This window comes from Chelonoidis abingdonii, chromosome 6 (genome assembly GCF_003597395.2).
Source record: "Chelonoidis abingdonii isolate Lonesome George chromosome 6, CheloAbing_2.0, whole genome shotgun sequence".
Classification (NCBI taxonomy): Eukaryota; Metazoa; Chordata; order Testudines; family Testudinidae; genus Chelonoidis; species Chelonoidis abingdonii.
This window is the reverse complement of record NC_133774.1, coordinates 114,428,208-114,453,099: the sequence shown is the minus strand read 5'-3', so window position 1 is coordinate 114,453,099 and position 24,892 is coordinate 114,428,208. Positions and strand designations below refer to the sequence as shown.

Genomic DNA, 24,892 nt, shown 5'->3' with positions numbered 1-24,892 from the left:
AAATAATTATTTTGAGTTGAATCAAAAAATGAAAATTTTCAGTGAATCAAAAAGTTTTAGAAAATAGTTTTTAATCAAAGTATTTTGTTTGAAACAGTTTCTTTTCATTTTGAGCATGTAACTTTTTTATTCTTTAAAATGTAATTAAAGAATTTCTAAATGGAAAATAATTTCAAATGGAAAATTCAGCGTTTTGAAAAGGACAAAGTGTAGCATTTTGTGTTTTTTCTGAACTTTTTTACTTTTTATTTTAACTGAAACAGTTTGGTGAAATTGACATGAACTTGTGGAATGTTTTGGTATTACCAAATCTGTGTTTTTATGGTGGGGGTGGGGGCAAGAATTTTGGTCCAAGAATTTCACCCAGCTTTGCTTCTGAGCTGCTGATATGATACATGTCAATTTCATGGAGCTAATCTGAAGGCAAGAATAGCAAAGTTAGACATTCTGTGGCTGACATATGGGTAGGACATAGACAGTCTCTCTCTGTCTCTGTTCTCTTGAACTAACCCAGGACTGGTCCTTGACTCTCCTGCTGGGAGCTCTCATTGTTTACTTGAGACAGTTTCCTAATTTGCAGTATCAAACATGTTTAGTCTTGGTAAATGAACACTTGTGCCTTTAAGACCACTAGACGAGATCTTATCAAGTAAAGCAGCTCTTTTAAAAAAAGGAATTTTTTTTGTAATGTGAATGGACCAGCTTCTGATTAACTGAGGATTTATTTATACTGATGGCTGATAAAATTTCTATCAAGACACCCCCACCTTTATTTCTGAAATGCTTCTAATTCATTTTAGAAACTGGCTAGACCATTCAGATTCTTCATCCTTTTTTTTTTTTTTTTATGAAACACTTAAATTGTTTGGCATTGTTCACCCCACTAGAAGTTCAGTTTTCTAAGCCCCTCTTTTTTTTTCTTTTGTAAATTGTGTTACATCCCCTGACATAAATGATTTGTGTTGATTAATCTGTTTATTCTCCATATAAATCCAATGTTCCTGGTATAGTCTTATAGTATTAAAATCTAGTTCTTTAAAATGTTAAGTTACTAATTTCTTTAAAATAATGCCTTTATGGCAATAGGCCTCTTTAGCACAGGCTTTCCTTAAAAGTTGTGGACCTTGATGTCAAAACATACTATCCCTAATAATGGAATACAAGACTGAAAGCTGAGGGAATTTATTTTTAGTTCTAGTCCTATCCCAAATTTATAATGCACCTACAGATGGTGTCCCAGTGTTGTACACTGAGTGGTGTGCTGGAGAAAAGCATGTCTTCCTGATTCCTGCAGGTGGATCAACTTTATTGCACACCCTACTCCAAAGCTGACTGCAAAGAATTACAAAGGGATCTCACAAAAGTGGGTGACTAGGCAACAAAATGGCAGATGAAATTCAATGTTGAAAAATGCAAAGTAATGCACATAGGAAAAAATAATCCCAAGGATGCATACAAAATAGATTGGGGTCTACATTAGCTGTTACTGCTCAAGAAAGAGATCTTGGAGTCATTGTGGATAGTTCTCTGAAAGCATCTGCTTGATGTGCAGCAGCAGTCAAAAAAACTAACAATGTTAGCCATTAGAAAAGGGGTGGATATTTAAGACAGAAAATATCATAATACCACGGTATAAATCCATGGTATGCCCACACCTTAAATGCCATGTGCAGTTCTGTTCGTCACATCTCAAAAAAGATGTATTAGAATTGGAAAAAGAGAAGGGTAGCAAAAATGATTAGGAGTATAGAACAGTTTCCAAACATGGAGAAATTAAAAAGCTCAGAAAAGAGACAAATAAAGGGAGATATTATAGAATTCTATACAATCACGAATGGTGTGGAGAAAGTGAATAGGGAAGTGTTATTTACCCCTTCACATAACACAAGAACCAGGGGTCACCAAATAACATTAATAGGCAGTAGGTTTAAAACAAACATAAGGAAGTACTTCACACAATGCAGTCAACCAGTAGTACTCGTTGTGAAGGCCAAAAGTATAACTGGGTTTGAAAAAGAATTAGATAAGTTCCTGGAGGATAGGTCCATCAGTGGCTGTCAGAAGACAGGCTACTGGGCTAGATGGAGCATTGGTCTGACCCGATATGGCCATTTTTATGTTGTTCTTAAAATGTTATTCATAATGACAAAAATGTTGCAATCTCTCAGCAGCATCATTCATTTTCATTGTACAAACAGGATGGTAGATTCCTCATACATTATGAGTAGAAGGGGGGATTTACCTGTCTATATGATACGGCTTCTCTCAATAATGTTCTGAGAGCCGTTAATGGTCTCTTGAAACTGAAATTATTAATGTGGAATTTCTTACAGATTTTCAATAAATCAGTAACATCAAAGGCTAAAAGGAACTTGAATGCTCTTGCTCCACTCTGTAGATGATATAGGTTTTTTTTATGGGGGAAATTCATCCAGCAGTTCACGGGCTTTGGAGAGCCCCACACATAGCAGAACTGACATGGTTCTGATGCATATATAGGAGTTAAAGTTGCAGAAGGGCATTTTGCCTCCCTTTTTCCCATGTGTTGTAGGGCAACATCACCTATCACCGCCATGCAGAGCACCATACTGGAAGATTAAGGGAAAAACTGGATTGTAGCCAATAAACCTGAGATTATGGGGATCCAAACACCACAGACTTCTGCACAAGGGAGTGCATGTGGGTCATGGCCCTATTTTAGCATGGGGATCTAGAGAGGATGTTGTGGGACTGTCCAATACTATGCTTTCAGATTGGGTGTGAATCACATACTCACATACACCATCTCTGCACAGTTTCTTTCCACCAAGCTCATTTCCTTTGGTTTTGTTAAGAGTCAGGGTGAATTTCACTTTCAACAGTAAGTTTTCACTCCTTTAAGAGTGTTTATTATGTAATTACAGCTTAAACTAGTCCAACTGTCACACTTTCTGCCAAGCTGGCTGTCTTTGGGAAAGCATTTCCTGTCAGTGATTGACTGGACGTGCTACTGTTAGTGATGCCACATTGCAATTAAAAAAAAATGTTCTGAATATTTAATTTAAGTTGCAAAAACTGGAGTGTCAAAGACAAAGAAGATAACCTGACTTTCTGGGGGTGAGTGAAATTTTTTTACCAAACTACAACTGGAAAAAAGAATAAAAAATGACTTTTTTTCTGAATTGGAATTTGGCTTATAGTTTCCTTTCTGGCTCAGTACAAATAACATACTTTATCTTTTAATATATAATACTCATTTGTGTGACTGTTGGTAATTTTCAATAATATATTATCTCTTAGTGCAGGTTGCCACATTTCTTAATATCAGTTTTTTTCCTACAAATAAGGACTTGGATCTAGATATTAAAGTAATGTGGTATAGTAGATTAGTTTCTTAGAAAGTACATTGATTCTGGTACATTAGAATACATTATCTTCTCTTGGGTCGATCAGTAGTTAATTGCTCTTTTGATGTTACTTTACTGACCTTGTAAATAATGTAATGTAATTAAACACACATCATCTATCTTCGGCCCACCCCCTTTTTTTTTCCTGACTTAAAACTTGGATTTAAAATCATGGCTGAATTTAAATCTCCCTAGGAAATAAGCAGTCTATATAGGGAAATAACTGTTGGGGTAGTCTAATCTTCAGGGACTGTAAATTCAGGAATATGTGGCTTACTATACTATATTAAAAATAAACAAATTGAATTTATTAAGAGCAAGCTGAGAAAAAGGAGTTCTTTACAGGATGGTGTATGGACAATATTAACACTGAATGGCTGTTCCAATAATCTAGAATTGGTAATTTATCCATAATCTATATTGCCCAGTAAACTGTGGTGGTATATGTTTTGTACCCAACGTGGCTCTTACATGAAGAGGAAAGATGATAGTCAGATTATAGTGTAGGCGCTGGAGTCAGATGTGGGTTCCATTCCCTATTCTTCTACAGACATGCTGTGTTGGGGTGATCTGTATTAATTTATGAATACAGTATGTGACTGGGTCATGGAAATGGTTACTGTCTGACTAGGGTGACCAGATGGGATGAAGAAAATATCGGGACACTTGGGAGGAGTCCTGCCAGCAGAGCCCAAAAAAAAAAAAAAAGTGGAGTCCCGCCAGCAGAGGGGGTGGGGGAAAGCGGAGTCCCGCTGGTGGAACAAAACAAAAACTAGGAGTGCAAATATCAGGACAAATTGTGTCCCGACCAAACATCAATTGGGATGTGGGACAAACACGTAAAAATCGGGACAGTCCCAATTTTATTGGGAGGTCTGGTCACCCTATATATGACTATACTGGACCATGTACTGTATGCATAGATGGTTAGTTTAATAATAGGGCTTTTAGAAAAACTAGCAGGAAGGCATTATAAAGATAAGTAACTTCCTGGTAAGCATTTCAAGGGCAGCTAAGAAACAATACCTGAGCTATTAGCTGTGAAGATACTAATCCCAAGCTCTGGCCAAGTGACATAGCTGTTTTGCCAAGGCTGGGAACAGACAGATCTAAAAGACTACCCCTTTTGGCATGTGCATTTGGATACAGTCTTTAATTACATCATCACTTATTATTTTTTCCACAGGACCTTGGTCTCATTCAGTGCACAAGATGAATGGTGGTCACTTAATGAGCAATAATTCAGTATTTTATTTCATCCTTATTGCTCAGTATGTGGCCCTGGCCTTGTTTACTGCACACTATTCAAACCCTGCTCTGAATACAGATTTAATTTCCTCATGGGCTTTTCTATGGCGCTCATCATTATAGTATCTGAATGCTTCACAAACAACTAATTTATTTTTGCAACATGGGGAGGTGGTGGTATTATCTCAGTTTTACACTCAGGAAACAGAGGCAAAGAGAAATTAAGGCTATGAATATTCACTAATTGTGGGTGGCCAACTTAAGATACCTTGAGAATTTAGCAGAGAATGTAGTGTTATATACCACTTCATGTTTTCGAAGCACAGCTCCCACTGGTTTAGGTTGCATCAGTAAGTGATGAGCCTCTGGGTCTCAGTTTAGGCAGCTATTGAATGAGAAACATGCAATTTGCACCACATATGAAAAGTTTGGTTTAGGTGACTTTCCTAGTGTCACACAGGAACTCTGCAGCAGAGGCAGGGGTAGAATTCAGTTATTCAGGGCAACATTCAACTGCGTTAACCATGAGACCATATTTCTCTTCCTGTAATCCCCTACTTCATTCACTACACATTTTTCAACTTCTGCAACAGATGAGGCAGGGATCCTAGAGAATTCTATGTATTGAATGAGGCAGAGGCCCTGTGGAGGAAAAAATAGGACATGATGATATAATTAAAGACTGTATCATAATGCAAATGCACAAGGGGGCTGAATTAAGGTTGCACAGGCAACTGTAATTCTGGCATTTCCCAACTTTTGAGTGCTTGACCTTGCAATCGTAATAGAGTTATAAACCGGTGGAAAATCGTAGTCCACACAAATTCTTTTCCATCCTTTGCCTTACCTCTTTAAACTGTAGGCCGTTTGGAGACGGGGGCTTTTTCTTAGTGTTTGTACAGGTCCTAGCATTATTATTCCTTAGGCACTACTGTAATACAAATAAATAGTGATGATAATAGATCGTATTGATGTTAATACTGATACAAATTCAGAAAAGTATCCCTATTTAGGAAAGCACATAAACATGTGAGTACATCCCAGTGAAGTCAATGGGTGTAAAGCATATGCTTGAGTGCTTCTCTGAATCAGGGCCACCATATTAAATTTCTGACATTCTATAGCCCTGCCTGTTTCAGAAAGTTCTTCTTATAAAAATAAAACGGAGTTCAAATTATAGTTTAAAAAATAGCAGGCTAAAAAGGTAGCAGGCTGTGTATATGATTTTGTGTGTGTAATTGGAAATTGCTAAATTTGGAAATAAATTATGCTTCAATGATTTAAATATTCACAGACTGGAAGGTGATTTAACAGTTAGCACTTTTGAGTCCTTAAAGGCTAAATAATTTTTAAACATGAATCTCAGTGTGTTTGTGTTTGTGAGACATGCTGAGTTACTGCAGCCTGTGGGCCAATCCTGCAAAAATATCAGCAGTCTTCTGGGTAGATGTGAGGCTACATTCACCCTTGGCATAAGTTGGTGTAACTTCCTTTGGCATGAATGGGAATTGTGCAATATGGCATGGATGAATTAGGCATTTTTCCCCCCCTCACAGCTAGGTGCTGAGGAGTCTCGGAGCAACTGAAGGAGACGAAAGGTCACAAAAATTAGCTCTTTATTTCTCATGCTATGCAAATCTCCATCTTAGTCCTGGTCTCTCTTCTCTCTTTAGGGTCAGGCTGTGGAATTCCTGTTGCCTTTGGACTTGAGTAATTTCTGTGCGCAATCCCCATAAGTGGGTGAGGCACAAGTCTGAGCTGGCCTGTGAGTCATCCTTAAAAATAAATAAATAAAATAGAAAATAAAGAGTACTTAAACGGGCATCATATAGTTCCTACTAACTGGGAAGTCTCTACTCAGAACAGTGCCTCTGGCTCCATTGCCAAAGAGAGCAGCAGAACTTTCATTAGTGGTTAAGTTGCTGCCTGTTGGATAGTCCTGCTGGATAAGTTGCCTCCTTTGTTTAGGGCACTGTTGTTTAGAGGTAATTTTTGAGGTAAGTTTTCATTCCTGTGTTATGAAAGCTGCATTTATTCAAACATCCCTACTCTCAGATCCTGCATAAAAGATCAAATGTTGGGCCCAGTCCTGCAAAACCTCGCTGATACGAACAGTCCTTATTCATGTCAGTAGCCCCAATTGGCTTCCAACTACTTGCGCAAATAAAGACTACTCATCTGAGTGAGGGGTTGGCAGGATCAGACCCTTATCAGCTCCTTGCAAAAAATATATGAAGTAAAATAATTTTACATTATATTTTAGGTACTGTGTGATAGAGAAAATTGCATTGGAATAATATAACACAGCTGAATGATCTCTGTCATTTGGCTCTGTGAAATTTTGCATTCACAGTTGCACACATGTACAATATTTGTATATACAGTTTTTCACCAACAACTCCCTTACATGTAGGCAAATGTGTACACCAAGCTTGGTTCGTCTAATTTCCAAGACAAGAAGACGTTTTAAAAGTTCTGGTGCTCCTGCCTCCTTCTAGTGGATTGTGACATTCCCAAGTCCTGCTGTTTCTGTAGCAATCCTCAACTTCTTTATGGGTTATTAGTCTTTTAAATTGTCCATGTAGTTGGGGTGTGCCCAAGAGCAAGTGCTCTTGACAGAGTTTTGGGTACTTCAATGTTTTGCAATTGACATCCTCCTAAAGAGCATTCCCCTGCGAAACACTGTCTTTATTGAAGCCGTGGAATACAACAGATCAATTGAATAGTCTTTAATCTCGCACACGTGATGATGAAAAAATTTGAAGAGTTGTTTTATGTATTTAGAGGATAAGAAAGGAGTATGGTTCATCTTTTGAAAGTTTTTTGTACTCATACAATGTTACAGAAAAAATTATTTTAATCCAAAAGGATGTGCATCTCATTAAAATATTTAGAATGTTTTCCTATTTTTTAAACAAGAAATGCTTATGATTGTGATAACTTGTCCTGTGATAAAACAAAAGATAATGTTGGTGGCCGAAGATTAATTCTGAATTTTGTAATGTATATGTTGTATTTTCAGTAGAAAATAATCTTCTATTTGTCCCACCATTAAAACTACAGGTATACCAGTCTCTAAAGGCAGTGGAGAGGTAGTATGTCCTAATAGATAGAGTACTGGACTGGGACTCAGAAGACCTGTGTCCTAATCCTGGCTTAGTCACTGGCTTGTTGGATGACCGTGGCAAGTCAATTCAACACTCTGTGCCTCAGTTTCCCCATCTATAAAATGGGGATAATGATACTGATCTCCTTTGTAGAGTGCTGTGAGATTTACTGATGAAAATAACCATATAAGAGCAGAGTATTATTACTGTTATTAGTAATAGTGTTTTTGCCATCTGTATTCACCAGGGCCTGATCCGGCCAGGTACTGAGCTCCCTCAGCTTCCATTGAGGCCACTGGAATTTGAGGGTACTTCTAGGAGGCACTCAGGATCAGGTCCCAGAGTAACTAATCAAAACAGTGTATGTCATAGTCTATTTGTCTTCCTCACTGAAATTTCTTGTTATGAAGTCACGTTACTTATCCTTTGACAAGAGGAGTGGCTTGCTGGAAACCATTATCAAGTAATTCTTCCCTGCCTTATGTCATTTTGTCTTGTGAGGCAGCTAGTTTAATATTCATTGCATGCTTCTCTTCAGCATTAATTCTTTAACTATATTTTAGTGGGAGAGAGCAATGTGGTAGGTTCAGATACAAAAATCTTGATTCCTACACAGACATATGGCATAGAATTATCTATCCAAGGATGGAACAATGTGATGATAACTTAGTGGAGTGACATCTGCACCATAAAATAACATGCTGATTCCATTGGAAAAGTGAATGCAAAAGTTTTATTCGCACTATTCTGACATCATCAGAAAACCATTATCGTGCCTCCATGGAATGTTAAAATTTAATGATCTAATTTAGCCTTATCACGTATAGTATAAATAAAAAATAACCTTATGAAGTATTCAATTCTCAAGCTGAACACAAACCTTTTTAAATACTATACTTTAATATTAGAACAAGTTTAGTGAGAGATGGAGAAAATATTATTAAAAAAAATCCTTTGTCATTTTCTTGGCTCCATTAATAGTTATTGAGGATGTTTGAATACAAACAGTTCAGCTTTTATTCCTGCTGTTCTTAATGTTTGTAATTAGCAAGCATGAAAAAAAATTATACGAAATAAGGAAATTAATAGGGAATGAACTTATGTTTGATTCTGATGTATTTGAAACTCTCTATCATGAAAGTTCTTTAAACATTTGTGTTGATACATCAGAAAAAATAGCCTTTGATAGGGAGACATTTAATTACTTCATGACATAAAAGGAAAGCTTATGATTTGTAGTGTAAGTGTTAAAGTGGAAAGTGGGGGCAGGGTTGACAACAGTATTTCAGCTTCAGAATACTGAATCTATAAAAAATATATTCCATGTAGACGTAGAACAGTCAAGTCTATTTCACGTTGATTTTTTGTTCTGTACTTCTAACCGTAGTTTTCCCACTTTAATTTACTCTGTCAAACGGCTTCTGCATTTTTTTTTTTAAATGGACAGCTGCTGCTGTGCGCATTTGTTTTGGTTTTTTTGAAAGGAGGACATATTTCTGTACATTTTTCTTGACAGTTAATAGATCACAATAGGCAGCCACATTTTAAGGCACTGAAAAAAACTGCCATGTATTATTTTTATTTTTACACAACTATATTAATAGCCTTTATGTTTTGTTACTTTGTAAAACATACAGATTTCATTTTTGGAATCAGAAATTTAACTGGACAGGCTGAGATAGAATTGTCTTAGGTCGGTCTTTAGTGCCTGCCAGAATACTGAATTGATATTAGCTTCATTATTTATTGTTGATTTCAGGATAACTGCAAATTTGTATAAAATATCCCATTAAAACATATGTGAGCACAGGAAATGAATGAGCACTATAGAAATTTTAATCTTCTTTTTTACTTTTTGACATGATTAGTAAACTCATAAAGATTAAAAAATAACTTGTATGCAATATAGTACCATTTGCTAGGTCTTATCAGTTATCTCTGGGCCAGATATAGAGCATCTGTATAAGCCTGTGTAAAAATAAAGGTGATAATTTTACGAAAAGCGAAAATATTGGAATATTCCCCTTGCATTAAATGTAAGCAGAAGGTTTTACTAAAGCTACTACCTTTAAATTTTAATAGGATTCCTGTTTATTTCAGGTAACCAAGTCAAAAATCAGAAAAACAAAACAAACATCTTGTGGATAACAAATAAAAATCACAATAGTATCAACTCTAACCTGTTATGTATACAAGTCTGAGTCTTTTTGGTTATATTGCTCCAAACACAATTGTGAAGGTTATTCTTGTATAGAAGTTCAGAACTATAATACAAAAGGTAAAATCATGTACTTATGGCTAGCTACCCATCATAGCCACCAAGCAAACCCATGAGTTTTTAAAAAATGCAGAAGCTCTGCAGTAACTCCAGTTTACCTTGTGGCAGTAGGAGAGGGTTAGAAGATTCCATGAATTGGGATTGCAGGAAAGAAAGAGCGAATGTGCATTAGCTTTCCTCCTTCAAGTAAGGCCTGCAGCTTTTGACTGTCAGTTTTTTGAATGTCCAGTATTAACTAATAGATATCAGTTTAATACTATGTAGTTGCAAACACATGATTCTGTTTTTATTTTGTATTTTAAGTTGTGTTGAATAAAATCCTGTTTTAATGAAAGCGCCACAAATTCAATAATGAAAGTTAAGACAAATGAAAATAATAGATCTTCTCACGTCATGATTTTTTTTAATGATTTCTTTAATGACATATGAGCAAGTCTCTGGTACCTCCACACATTTGTTAGATCAAGACTGGGTAGCCAAAAGACTTCCTCTGAATTGGCTAATGTGGTATCAATGGCATTATTCTAAATTTTAAGTAATACTGTTATTCTAAGGTGACACATACCTAGGGATTGTGTAATCTGTGACACAATAGGACCATTATGAATGAATGATCTCACTGCAGTTACAAGAGGGATGAGTTTGGTTTAATATGTTCAACCAGTGATGTGTGATGAGAGGCAGCATTGTTTGTGGAGAGAGCACTGGACTGGAACTCAGAAGATCTGGGTTCTATTCCCAACTCTGTCACTGGTTTGTGGGTCGACCTTGGGCATGTCGCTTCACCTCTCTGTGCCTTTGTTTCCCCATCTGTAAAATGAGGCTAATGACACCTCTTTTGGAAAGTGCTATGAGATTTACTCACAAAAAGCACTATATAAGAGCTAGGTGTTTATTTTATTTAATTTTATTAATACTGGTACACTAAGGCTTTTGTGAGAGGTACTCCAGACTCCTCTTTCTGGCCTTAATAATAATGAACTACTCTGTTGGAATCTGAAAACTGCCTCTGCATAATTCCTATTCAGTCTTACCCGTTTTAATGCTCTGAGGAGCTTAGGTTTCTCCAAACCCAGTCTGTCTTGTAAGAGAACACACAGTTAAAAAAAGTGCAGTTGCTTTTCATTGACCAGCCATTTCTGTTGAGTAGGAGTTTAAACTCAAAGTGAGCCCTCCTTTTTACCATTTGCTGAACCACTGTCTCTCTGTCTATAACATTTGTTAGCTGGAGACTCATTTCCAGCAATAGGTTCAATTTTCCAAGATGTTTGGCAGATATTTCTTTATGGTCTTTAATGGCACCGATTTATTTGTTGACATCCCTCTATTTGCTGGAGGGTTCTCTCACTGCACATCGGTGAATCTATTTCTTTTTGTAGAAGCATCAGTTAACAGAAAAATACACCCCCCCCCCCGCTTCTTCCACTAGATTTTTGGCTGTGGTTCTGCAACTGATTTGGCTTTGGTTCTGCTACTCTTTCGTCTTTGCTACTGATCAGCCACACTATGCTCTTGCCACCAAGTTACTTCCACAGTCTTGACACCAGTAGCTGCCCCAGTGGTATGTTAGTACAACTTTAACAGTAGAACCTCCCACTCAACTGAGATGTTAGCCATAAACAGTTGGAATTTGGGTAGATTTCATTCTTCTATTATTACTGTTTTACAGCTCAACCTTTCTCTCAAAGATTCTAGAGCGCATATCTGAGAGAATTAGCTCCCATGTCTGGAAGGCTCTTTACATTATTACTTCTGTGTCTGTGTCAGTATCTGAATCAGTAAAAGGAAAGTTTCCAGTTTGCACTATTTCCATATGATTTTTATGGGAGGGTGAAAAGAGGCCTCAGGATTCTACAATTTCTCTCTCTCTCTCCCCCCCTTACCCCCCCCCCACAATAAAATAAAATCTCCCATAGAGATTTTGCTGTCACAAATGCTGTTCTTTTTGGCAAGGGACTAGTAACATCCAGTAACATGTTAACACAACTCCTTCAAGCTGGCAGCCTGAGTGACTTGGGAATGACAAAAGGTGTTACTCTGCCTCTACCTGGAAATAAGCATTTTTCTCTTTCATCTTTGATTAAGAATTTTGTCATTTTTTTAAATAATAACAGAGGGGGGAGAGAGAGAAAGAAAAGACAATGTACAGTCCTGCTACTGATGATACAGACAGTTTCTGAATAGATAGTAGTAGTGGCAGACATGCGTGCACACACACAATCTGTGGAGCTGTTATAAAACAAATGATGTAAGATGCTGAATTATTTTCATATGGTTTCACTTTACAATCTTGTAAGGATGTGGGAGTGTGTGTGTGTGTGTGTGTGAGAGAGAGAGAGAGAGTATTTCCTAAAAAGTTAAGAGGTTTATTTTTTACTTATCGTCAAAATTCTGAATTCCATATTGTTAACAGAAAATCTTATAGTAAATTATACTTCTCTTCCTGAAGGCATATTTTGTCTATTTAACTTTAATCAAATTATAGGTTGTTTCACATTCTAGTAACATTACTCAGAGAATTTCAGGTAACAAGGGACTAAGTTAATAAAAAACATACGTCAGGCAACATTGTTTATGACGTGGCATTTTTAAATAAATAAGGTTTTCAGTATTGCTAGGGGTTTGAGTTCTAAAAGCCCAATAAACAGAGCACACTTATGGAAAATATTATATTCACATCCATTTTTATATTGGAAAACTGAGACAATCTCCTTTGTTCCAAAGCAAAGCACAGATATATTGAACTCTTACAGAATCTCCATAGGAATTTTCTACATTAAACTGTGGTTGTAGTCAGAATCTATATTAAAATTACACCTTGTTGCTCAGCAGATCTACTCCCACTTTATATTCCAAATTGTGTATGGTGTATTTTATTGACTGAAATAAGTTTTCATTATTTTTAACTAGTTAGCGCTGGAGAACCAAAACATTTAAGAAGGAGTGAGCTGGCTTATGCTCTCACTTATATATCATTAACAGAACAGATAATTAACTTTCTCATGGCAGCATATTTATTAATGATAGTAAACGTATAAGCTTCAGAGAAGATAACCTGACTTTGAGATCTCAGGTTGAATTTGATTGTTGCAGGTTTTTTTTAAAAAAATCAGTTGTGACATAGAAGCAAGAGTGAGCAAAAACTGAGGAAATGTGACCCAGAAATTCTGGAGGGCCCAGTGCAACACACACTAAAGTCAACTGAAAGATTCACATTGATCTTGACTGGGAGTTGACTGATTGTGAGGGACACATACGTGAGTGTCCACATTGGCATATTCAGAGTCACTTTTCAAAGTGTAACCACACTTTACATTCTGGAAGTTTATTTTATTTGCATTTTGTTGTATTCTTTCTGACTAGTTTGCTACTATTTTTTTCTGAGTTAAGAGGCAAAGTTTTTCATCGAGTTTCTCTATCCCTTATTTTGTTGACCCAAGGAAATGCAGTACAAATGTGCTAAGAGAACTGGCATATTACAAAAGGAAAAGGGCCTCCTATAATTTGTTCCTGTGATCTGAGAGGTTAACCAGGTAGGAGAACCAGGACTGGGCAGTGTCATGGAAACCCAGAAGGAGGGTTTCAAAATGTGGTTGGCTGTTGGCAGAGGCTGCAGAGAGATTGAGGAATGTGTCCATGAAGTACAGGCCCTTATGCTGTGAGCTTGGAAAAAAACTTCATTCAGAAGTGGCAGAGCTGTTTTTTTTGTTTTTTTTTGGCAGACTTTCAAAAATGTTCTGCTGAAGCCAGACATTGAACGTGGAGCATTTCATCCAGAATCGCTAAAGTTTTTAGAAAGCAATCGAAATGGGGGTCAGAATGGAAGTAGTTGTGCATCTTTTACCATAGCTATTTCTTAAACTCTGGCTATTGTAATTGCAATTAATTAAATTCAGTGTTTAATAGTAATCCTTTTTAATAGCTTAAAACTGCTTGCTAGATGAATGACATTGTTTGTAAAACAGAATGCAGTATAGTACTGGTCCTATGTTTCAGGTGTGTTACTCTGAAGTGACAACTTGAATTTATAGGACACAGGTTATGATGTACAAATTGCTTCTCATGGGCTTAAAGTCCCTTCTCTCACCCTGTTTCCCACAGATTAAAACTGTTCCCATTTTTACCTGTCTCCAATATGTATCCACACCTGGATGCTGTTCTTCCTAGTGTGCTGACTAGCTACACTCTTGTAACACCTTACCACATGGGTGACATTCTATGTAACTGGGCACAGACAATAGGATCAAAGAAAAACATATATTTGTTCTGGTTATACATTAGTCTATTGGAGAGAATGCAACCCACTTGCTCATATATTTATGCTGCAAATCAATATAACATGCTAGTTTTATTCAAATGCACAAGTAAAACATTAAGATAGTTTTAAAAACCCAGCAATAAAGAATGGCATACTGGAAGTTTCTGTTTTTGCTTTGTTTGACTTGAACTGAGTGTCCTCTTCAAGACTCATATCAAAGGAACACTTGCTTTACTGAAGCTTGTACAGATGGATATCTGATATCAAAGGTTTCTGCAGCAGAGCCTACAAGTTGCCAGAAGGTCAGTGTAAAAATATATTGCTCCCTGATTCTAGCAGCAACAAATGGTTATTGTTACTATGGTGCTCTAAATCCTCTCCTCATGAGAAACAGTACCTATTAACTGCTTGTTGTGTAGGTAATCTGTTAAATGAAAGAGGTTGAGAAACTACTGCTTCTTACAGGCAATATAACAGAGTACATCTTTCACTCCTTTAAACTCCAACTTATTGTAAGAAAAGTGAGTAACAATAAGTGAAACGTGTTCTACTGTTCAGTCTCTGCAGATTTAGTAATAAGAATCTGAATTGTTATAGCTATATCACTGCTAACTACCACTCTAACACAATGAAAGCTTTCATTCATTATAAACAGTTGGGAAAGCATTTTAAAGACTAATAGCTTAATTAGTCCCCTTTTGTAGTATGCTTTTACGATAGGAATTTCTACAGCAAATGTAGAATGCGGCAGATCTAATTGTTTCATTCTGTTTGTCTTTTATATGCATTTTTCATAGTAGTTATTGGTCTTTTTTCCACAACAGAGAGAAACTCTTGTTGACTTCTCTTGACTATAATTCTTACACATGATTTCACATGGTTGTGAACAAAAAGATTTGACATAGAATTGGAAATTGTATTTTGATGTAAGCACTGCATTTCTCTTAAATGCTTACATAAAAGAATTAGGGCCAAAAATTGACTTGAGAAATAAAAGTACCAAAACTTCCATTTTCATTTGATCTATATGAAAATTGATTACAGTAGGTTTCCTCAGCTATAACAAGAAAGCAATTTTATTATAACATGCTATCCCCATTGTGAAACTGTTATATAACATGGTCTGTGTTATGTAGCTACTGTATTTTCATAGAAATCATAGAATCATAGAGCTAGAAGAGACTTTGAGAGGTCATCTAGTCCAGTCCCTCTGCACTCAAGGCAGGACTAAGTATTTTGCTGTACCCCCCAGCTACTTTCAACTCATTATGTTAACTCTCATAACACCTTTGTATAGCATATGATGCTTAGATCCAGAGGATATTGTCACAAGTAGTGGCATAATTTTACATGATAGCAAATATTATTTGCTACATTTTATGGAACTGAAAGAAAAAGAGAAACAATTATTTAAAAAATAGACTCAATATACCTCATCCTAGAAAGATTACCTCAAAGAGAAGTACTCTTCACCTACTAGTCAAATCAAAATATTATGAATCAAACATTTGCTCTCCACTGTGTAAAGCTACATTAGACCATATTGTGCATATATTTTATATTAACTTCTAAAACATAGTGATTCTGTCTACTGAAGGGATTTAATAGTCATGCTACAGTATCAGATAAATCCTCAAGGCAAGTTCCAGTCCTTGGTTCTCAATTATTTAAAATGGTTCCCAGGAACAATTAGTAGTCCTGCAGTTTCACATTTGAGTTCCTTCAGAACTCTTGAGTAAATATCATCAGGTCCTGGAGACTTATTACTGTTTAGTTTATCAATTTGTTCCAAAACGTCCTCTAATGACACCACAATTTGGGACAGTTCCTCAGATCTGTCACCCAAAAAGAATGGCTCAGGTTTGGGAGTCTCCCTCACATCCTCAACAGTGAAGACTGATGCAAAGAATTTTAATTTCTCCTCAATGGCCTTATCTTTGAGTGCTCCTTTCGCATCTTGATTGTCCAGTGGCCTCACTGGTTGTTTAGCAGGCTTTCTTCTTCTGATGTATTTTTTTAAAAAATTGCTATTACTTTTAGAGTGTTTGGCTAGCTGTTCTTCAAATTATTTTTTGGTTATTCTAATAATATTTTTACACTTCATTTGCCAGAGTTTATGCTCTTTTCTGTTTTCCTCATTAGGATTTATCTTCCACTTTTTAAAGGATGCCTTTTTGCCTCTCACTGCTTCTTTTACTTTGTTGTTTAACCACAGTGACTCTTTTTTGGTTCTCTTACTATGTTTTTTTAAATTGGGGTAATTAAATTGGGCCTCTATTATGGTGTCTTTAAAAAGATTCCACACAGTTTGCAGGGATTTTACTTTTTGGTACTGTACCTTTTAATTTCTGTTTCACTAACATCCTCATTTTTTTGCCAGGGTTAACAACACTCACTCTGCCCCCTCCATGGTCTGCTCACGGCCATCCTTGTGGCCTCCAGCTATCGCCTCTCTATTGGCAGGAACCCACTTCCCTCTCCCACCAAACCAGGAATTTAGACTTGCCGTCTCTCCACAATTCACTGTTACTATCCCAGCAGGTCTGACCTCAGTCCAGACACTTGCAGTTCTGTCTTTCGCAAGGGACAGTGACAGTGTTTATCATTGACCAGGCAGCTTTCACCAAGCACATACCATTTATTTTAGGAGAAAAAGCATTATAGAGAAAACATAATAAAGCAGTAAACAATCTACGTGCATGCTAAGCTTACCAAGTGTCACTCATCTTTCATGGAGAGACTTTGGTAAGTGTCCAGTATTTCAAACCCTTCCAGCAAGGATTTGCCCTTTTTGTTACAACCTCATGTCAGTTTTGGGGTCAAAATAAGGGGCCCCCATCCAGTTCAGGCTGAATCTTTATACCAAAAGCCCTCTTTTTGGTCTCCCATACATCTTGAACCTGATCTGTACCAGAGTATTCAATTTACCCCAGGGAGTGGTGTATCACTGGAGTGTTTACCTGTTTCAGGGTCTGCAGTAATTAACCTCCACTTTCTTTAGTTATTATGGAAGCTCAGAAACCCTCCACCTTGGAGCTAGAATACAGTCCCTAGACCACACAGATATATATTTCCTGAGCCCATAACATCTGGCATATCTCAATGTAATAGTTTTCTGAAGTTTCCACGTTTCCAATGTCTCATGTCTGACAACAAATTTGAACCAAGTTCGATTGCAAGCCCAGAGGCCAGACTTGATGGTCAGGGAGGCTAACTCACTGCCTCCTCTTACCAGGGAAACGGAGCCAGCACTGAGTATTGCTGAGTGATGCCTTAGACAAGAGTAGGGAAATGGTGCCATAACTGAGAGTTGCTGCAGCTAAGACCATAGGCCAGGAATTGGCAGCCGTTCAGAAGTGGTATGCCGAATCTTCATTTATTCACTCTAATTTAAGGTTTCACGTGCCAGTAATACATTTTAACGTTTTTAGAAGGTCTCTTTCATAAGTCTATAATATATAACTAAACTATTGTTGTATATAAAGTAAATAAGGCTTTTAAAATATTTAAGAAGCTTCATTTAAAATTAAATTAAAATGCAGAGCCCCTCCGGACTGGTGGCCAGGACCCAAGCAGTGTGAATGCCACTGAAAATCAGCTCACATGCTGCTTTCAGCACCCGTGCCACAGGTTGCCTACCCCTGCCATAGGCAAAAATGGGGAAACTGAAGGTGGTAAGTTCTGAAAGCATGTGATTCCTTCCAGTGGTTGGGGAAGGCCGAGATGGAGTAAAGAAACCATGAGGCCACTCCCTCTAGTAGAGGACCCCCTTTTCAGACGGTGGCCATAATGGTTGTGAACTTGACAGTGGGCCCCAATACATAGCTTACAGAGAAAAGAATCTGTCCTGGGCCAGGAACAGATCCCTGGAGAAGGCATTTCAAATCTGGGCTGTCCAGTGACTGTCTTCAGGGATGAAATCAGTAATGAGAGAGGCGATTCTGAGGTGAAAGCCAGGCACTGGTCCATCTTGGTAACTGCCAGTTCTTTAAGTCACTCAGAATATGAGATAAGCAGAATTTTAGAGCAGATGATGGTAGTCATTGAGGAGCCCACTCAAATGCAGCTAAGCCCTTGCAACCACAGTTCATGACCAGTGTTGGGTTTAATGAAAAGCAGTGGTCACGTTGAATATTCATATGTATGTTGGGGAGGTAGAGGAATTTAATCGACTCTACTTGAGGGCAGGGGCAGGTCCTCTTAGAATTGACCAATTAACTACAATCATAATGTCATGGGTGCATTGGGGGCTCGGATATTGGTGGCTGTCACTATTTGGGGTGAGGAACTTGGAAATAAACAGGTTTGGTTTTGGTGTGACAACCAGGTATGGGTTCACATCCTTGACCAGTAGTTAGTATGAGGAATGTGGCTGGTATGAGCAGTTATATTACACTGCTTATTTTGTTTGTCAAACTTTTCTTTGCATGATGATGTAGATAATGGCCTCATTGATGCTCTGACTCCATTTCAGGACAGCAGATTCCAGGAGCTAACACTGTTTGACAGCCAGGCCCTGTAGGTGATGGTTTGGAGCCATGATTCACAATAGATGAAAACCCCAGAGTCCCAAGGACAGTCATGGTTTAAAGCTGCAATTGTTAAGTTTATTTAATTTAGAGTTCACATGGGTCTCTTTTGTTGTTTGTGCCGTCACTGAGCCTTGGGTGGTGAGATACGGAGTGCCTGTGACGTATCATGGACTAGCTTCATCTGCAATACTGGGTTTCCTGTTTGGCCTGGTTGGTTGCATAGTGGCAGGATTTCCTGGCTCATGTAGAGGACTCTTACTAAGCAAGCTCTTGGAGGTATGGTCATGAACTGAGGGTTGCAAAGATAACAGGAATACCATCCCCCTGTGAAATTTGCTGAGTTATCGAAGGCTTTACCTATGGAGTGAAGTTGTGGGATGGAGGCATTTCTATTTAAAGTTGCATTTGTCAAGTCCTTGTTTGTGCTTTCAGGTTTAGTGAAATAGTGCTACAGGTGGCAGGGGCCACCTCCTGACATGTATTAGATTGGCAGAGGTACCATTTTAACAAACAGCAATAGGCTTGAAATTAAGGTATTCAGAAACTGATCAGACTAGAAAAGAGACCATGATAGAGCTAAGGGAATGCTCAGCTGAATGGGTATGTCTGGTAAAAGCCGCAAACAGTTTTTGTTGAAACCGCATGTATGTGGGAGCCAGGCTCACCTACTTGTACATGGGGATGGTAGCTACTTGACCAGCTACCAGTTTGTTGTGGTAATGAGGAATGCGTTAGCCTACTTGGGTCTCAATCTGGCAAATTTTGCACACATTCTTTGCACAAATTTTGTTGAGGCAGCAACACCAACAGCATTGGAGGGTTTTTTCACTTCTCAAGGATCCAGGCACTCGACCTGTGTTCACCCTGCTGATGGGTTACTGGGCAGGCAAAAGCGTGAGAACTAACCGTATCTGTGATTGCTGGGGACATCGGAAAAGGGTGCTGTCTGGATCTGCAGCTTCTGTACAGCATTGGGCCTACAAGCAGGCAGTCAGGTCAGCAGGGGAAACACAAATGAACTTCAGGGTTGAGGTTCTTTACCTTCAATGATATGGCAGAGGTGACATGTTGTGGAATCAGCTCATGTGTCTTCTCTGCTCACTGAAATGCAAACTACAGCCACCTTGTGCACTTCTCAGATACAAGGTCTGACATTGCCTAAGGGATCTTAGGGATTGCATTTGTCAGGAAATAGATACTAGGCACTTTGGACATTGCGTGCAGACAATGAAGTTAATTGCTGGTTCTCCCAGTGGCTGGTATCCATTGTAGATGAAAGCTAAAAAGGGCCAGCTCCCAGGCAGAAATGAGATCCAGGATTTTACTGATGGACTTTGTGCCTGTAAGGAGAAGGGGAGACCTCAAGTCTTTTCAGACTGAGGTCCCTCTTGATACCTTCTACTCTCCTGGGTAGGGCAAGAGAATTCAGAAATGAGTCAAGTCCTAGGAGCAGGCTGAAGAAGGTATACCTCAAGTAATGGTTATATGGTGGGAGCTGTATAAACCCATAGTGGACCCACTTAAATGCCTGGTATGAAGAGAAGGTGTATAGTGCCTGCCCCATTATTAAATTAATAAAGTTGTGGTCTGCCACTTAAATCCACTGCTGTATCTGTCTTTCAGTTGTGCATGTCCTGATCAATGGGACTATTCACATTCTTAAAGTAATGCACATCCTTAAGTGACTTGTTGACATTGGGTCTAAGACTTCAGTTATGGAAGGTATGTAAGCATATGTCTGTCTAAGCACGTGAATAATCCAATTGTCGTAAATGGGACTACACATATGCTTGCAGTTTGGCCCATGCTTAATTACCTTTCTGAATCAGAGCCTAAAAGAGGAGGAACGTACAGGTTAGTCAGGCAAAACCAGTCAAAATATCTAGTCTTTGCCAATATTCATTGTGTTTGTTATTCAGAAATGGCATCCTTTGCAAACAAACAAAAAAGAAAAGATATCTCAAGTAGGCAGATTTCTCCATTACAAATACATTTCACAGTCTGTTATACCAATTTAATAAAGTGGATAAAACTGTTGCCTTTCAACTCACTGCTATCAAATACCTTGTGGCCACTAATAAATGTTTCCTTCAAGCTGTTTTCTTTATACTAGTAGAACTAATAATAAAACCAATAATAATACCAAAGGATCATGAAGGAGGTCTATTCCCATAGTCATTTTGATTGCCATGATGATCTTTGCTTGTAATCCCATATAAGAAGCTAATTATGCTATATGTGGATAGGGGATTCCTTTCACTACTCCTGCTACAGCATATGCTACCGCCAGCATGAACTATTCTTTTAATTTTATTGGGCGTAAATTACCATTGATATAACAAGTTATCCTCAGAGTGGGGTATGTTGCACAGGCAGCAGCAAATAAAATTCTCTCACTTTTCTGTCAATATGTTTCAATCCTGACCAGGAGTCCCCATGCTTATTCAGTTCATGGTTCTCTGTTGAAGTACCTAACAAGGGTGCCAGTTTGTGGGAGTGGGAGGGAAATAGTTTTTTGTGGTACGGACACTTGTCTGGTAGGGCATGGGCTGAACATAGCCCATTTCACATACACCAAAGAATACCCATCAGATGGTAACATCAGACAGTAATATCAGACGATTTTCTATTTTTGTCAGTTTATAAAAAAAAAGATAATTTTTAATTTTTATTCCCACATGAAAATATTTTTTACCTTTAAAGTATGATGAAATTTTTCTAAGTTTCTTGTGAACAGTGAACATGACACCCTTGGTATTTTGGTGGGAAGCTGCATGTTCTACTATCTCTGTCCCAACGAAGCTCTTCAACAGAATAACATTCAAGTTAGGTTCAGGGAGAGATGCTTTCATTCACTCTTGTGTCTTGGAAGCAGGAAGCCATGTAACTGTCAACTCTAAGTAAGTTGGATGGGAAATGAGGAAAGAACACTTTAAAAACCCCGAACCTGCCAGATTATTTATCAAAGCAACATATTACTTTCTTGGCACATTTTAGGGAAAATAAATAAAAATGCTTTGCAGCATGTATCTGCTTTCACTGTCTACTACAATGCTTTCAAATGTTTCTAGCCTCAAGTATCTAGAAGCTTAAGTCTTCTGGATTTCCCAGCAAATGATGAGGGCTTGAATTAGCATGTTGATAATGCTGCAAATATTATTAAAATTCCACTGTTGTCTCATTTTAGATAGTGATACTTTTACACAGATGTAGTGCACTTCAGTAGTAGTATAAAAACAGCATCAAATATTCAAAGATTACTAAAGGAAGATTTTTGCACCTCATTTAGGCATAATTTATTAAACTTTTCTTTTAGAACATTATCATCCTATCACTGGATATTTTTTCTTGATGGATTTTTTACTTCAATAAATCAATGCTGATTTAAATATTGGCCCTTTTCCAAATTGCTTGAAAATTTGATGCCTAACAGCAAAGACAGTAATCTTTTTCCTTAAGCAACCATTTGTCATCCCTGCATAGCAGTGTAGCTTGCATTCAAAGGGATTTTGTGTGTAAACGAGGGGAAAATTTAGTGTTACTTGTTCTTATGTAATGAATTGAGCTCTTAATGATGAAGGGTATTCCAGGTGGACAGTCTTTTGCACCTATCCAATATCCAGAAGCACTATCAGTGCTTTTTTGTAACTATTTCAGTGTTATTGATCAGTGACTCTCTGAATGAGGTAAGCTGGTCACAGTAGAATAAGAGCTTTGCACAAAAATAGTACAGTGCACACCCAGGAAAAAGAAAAATCACATCAGATAATTATATTTCTATGCATCAAACATCATGAAGTGCTGTCACTCTAGCACTTTTGTTGCAACGGTGACCTCGGGAGCTCCTCCTTTAATAGTCTGAATGATTTTCTCCTCTGTATATTGTCTCCACTAAATGGGGAGAATTATTAATAGCATCACGGAGCAGGTATTTGGGTGTTGTACAGCAGCACTTTCTATACAGAAGTAGGAAATTCAGTTAAACTGCAAACTTTAAAAATAGCTATTAAGGAAATTGTACTTTTAAATGTGTAAGGATTGTTCATTTTTGGGAGATTTCAGAAAATAATTTAACTAAAACTGAGAACGACCAATTAAAAAAAAATATACTTAAAAGAAGTTTCCCTGAAATAATGCATTTAATATAACCTGTACTTCTCTGTCCTCCTCATATAAGTTATTGTGAAACTGGTAATCATGCCTCTTCAGCAGAAGAGTCATACAGAAGCAGCTGCAATGACTGCATCCCAGTGTATGAGGGAAATGAGAGACCGTGTTGCCTAGCAGATTGTGCACTGCACTGCACTGCACTGCAGTGCACTGGGATTTAGGAGTCTTGGGTTCTAATCCCAGCTCTGCCTCTGACCTTGTGTTACCTTGGGCAAGTCACTTTACCTCTCCATGCTCAGTTTCTCCATCTCTTTTGTAAAGTGCTTTGAGATCTGCGGCTGAAAAGCATTATTTAAGATCATAGTGTTTCTATATATCAGTGTTACGTGTGGAATAACGCTGTGGTACTAGCAATGAGAACTAGTATCATGGAAGTGTGGGGTTAGACATGTCTCTTCTACTCTTTTGAGAGCAGTGCTGAATCCTTGCATTGTGAGGTGCCATGATTCTAGTCATATGCTTTCTTCTTATTCAAATTGAGTTAAAAATTCCATCGGAAAATGTAGCAGAGCATAGTGTAAATTCAGAAATCTTTCCTGGAGTTGTTTACTTGAGACAAAAATTAGTTTGACATTTATCATGCTAGCAGTCTTCAAAAGATCCGAGGAATTGCATTAAAAGATAACATCCCTGAGTCATAACAACTTCAAGTATTGAAATATCACATAATTTCCACATTCTGGATCTGGGATCTGGTCAGTAAGAGAATTTTTCCTATGAGTTAGGCTTTGGTTGATCTACCTTAAACAAAAAGTATTGGCAAAAACATTTTCTTCGTGGGAGGTGAATTTCTACAAAACCAGTTTTTAAGTTGCTTTTACATGTTTGCAGCAATTTGCCAGTAGGATATAAATGTCTGATTTCAGTGCAGTTCTGGCTGCTGCCTGAAGTAGTTTCCTGTTCGGCTTTTTTCTGTTACGCTGGATGTGTGTTTTGAAAGTATTGAAAGCAGGACGTTTTATGACATTTCTGATCCCCTTTTCCATTATAGAACTTATTATTTTCAAGGAAAAGAACGATGGAGTAGAAGTGTGACTATTTAGCAGTCAGTAATGAGCAAATTTAATTCCATCTGTGGTTAGATATTGTGTTCAGTTAAGAAGGCATGATAATACAAATCATAGAGGACGAGAAGATCAGGCCATACATTGTTTTGTTTTCATTCTTTCATTCACCTGAAAGGTTACATTAGCTACATGGCTTTGTTTTGCTTGTCAGCTGAGACATTTTATTAGATATAACATTAGATATTTCATGTTTTTTTTCAGTACTAGAAAATCAATTTTTTAGCTAAAAAAACTTTTTCTTAGCATGAATGGTCTGTGCTGCAGGCTTGTTGATTCACATATTATAGTCTCCTAATATAAAGATTTTTTGAGCTTCTGGTCCAGTAAATTTGCTTTGAAGCTATTTTATCTGTTTTAAGTGAGAGAGAGTATGCTTGAAAATTCAGTACTATTTATTTATTTTGATGTGTTTAAAATATGCCAGTTCAGATCTCTGTGGGCACATAGAGACTTTATCAGGAAAAGTAATACCTTAAACAATTTGGGTCAATGACCAAACTAAAGTTATTGGGTTTGACAGAGGAATTATGGGGTAAAATGCCATGGCCTTTGTTATACAGGAGGTCAGACTAGATACGATAACACTCCCTTTGGGCCTTAAAATGTAAGGGTATGTCTACACAGCAAAAACTGTACATGGACTAATCTACCTGAATTAATTTGAATTCAGCTAATGCAGGTAACAGTCGCAGTGAAGACAGCACAGCATGAACTTTAGTGTGGGCTTAGTGACCTGAGAACATAGCATCCATGCTGGGTTTGTACTACCTAGGCTGAAGCCCATGCTCTGCTGTCTTCACTCCTATTGTTGCCCATGCTAACTTGATTCAAACTAGCTCAGGTAGG

General features: G+C 37.6%; 1 protein-coding gene across 4 annotated transcripts in view; it reads left to right on the top strand.

The window, feature by feature from the left end:
- The window catches only part of KDM4C (lysine demethylase 4C), a 431,136-nt gene that overhangs the window by 212,479 nt on the left and 193,765 nt on the right, over positions 1-24,892 (top strand). The window lies entirely within an intron of this gene.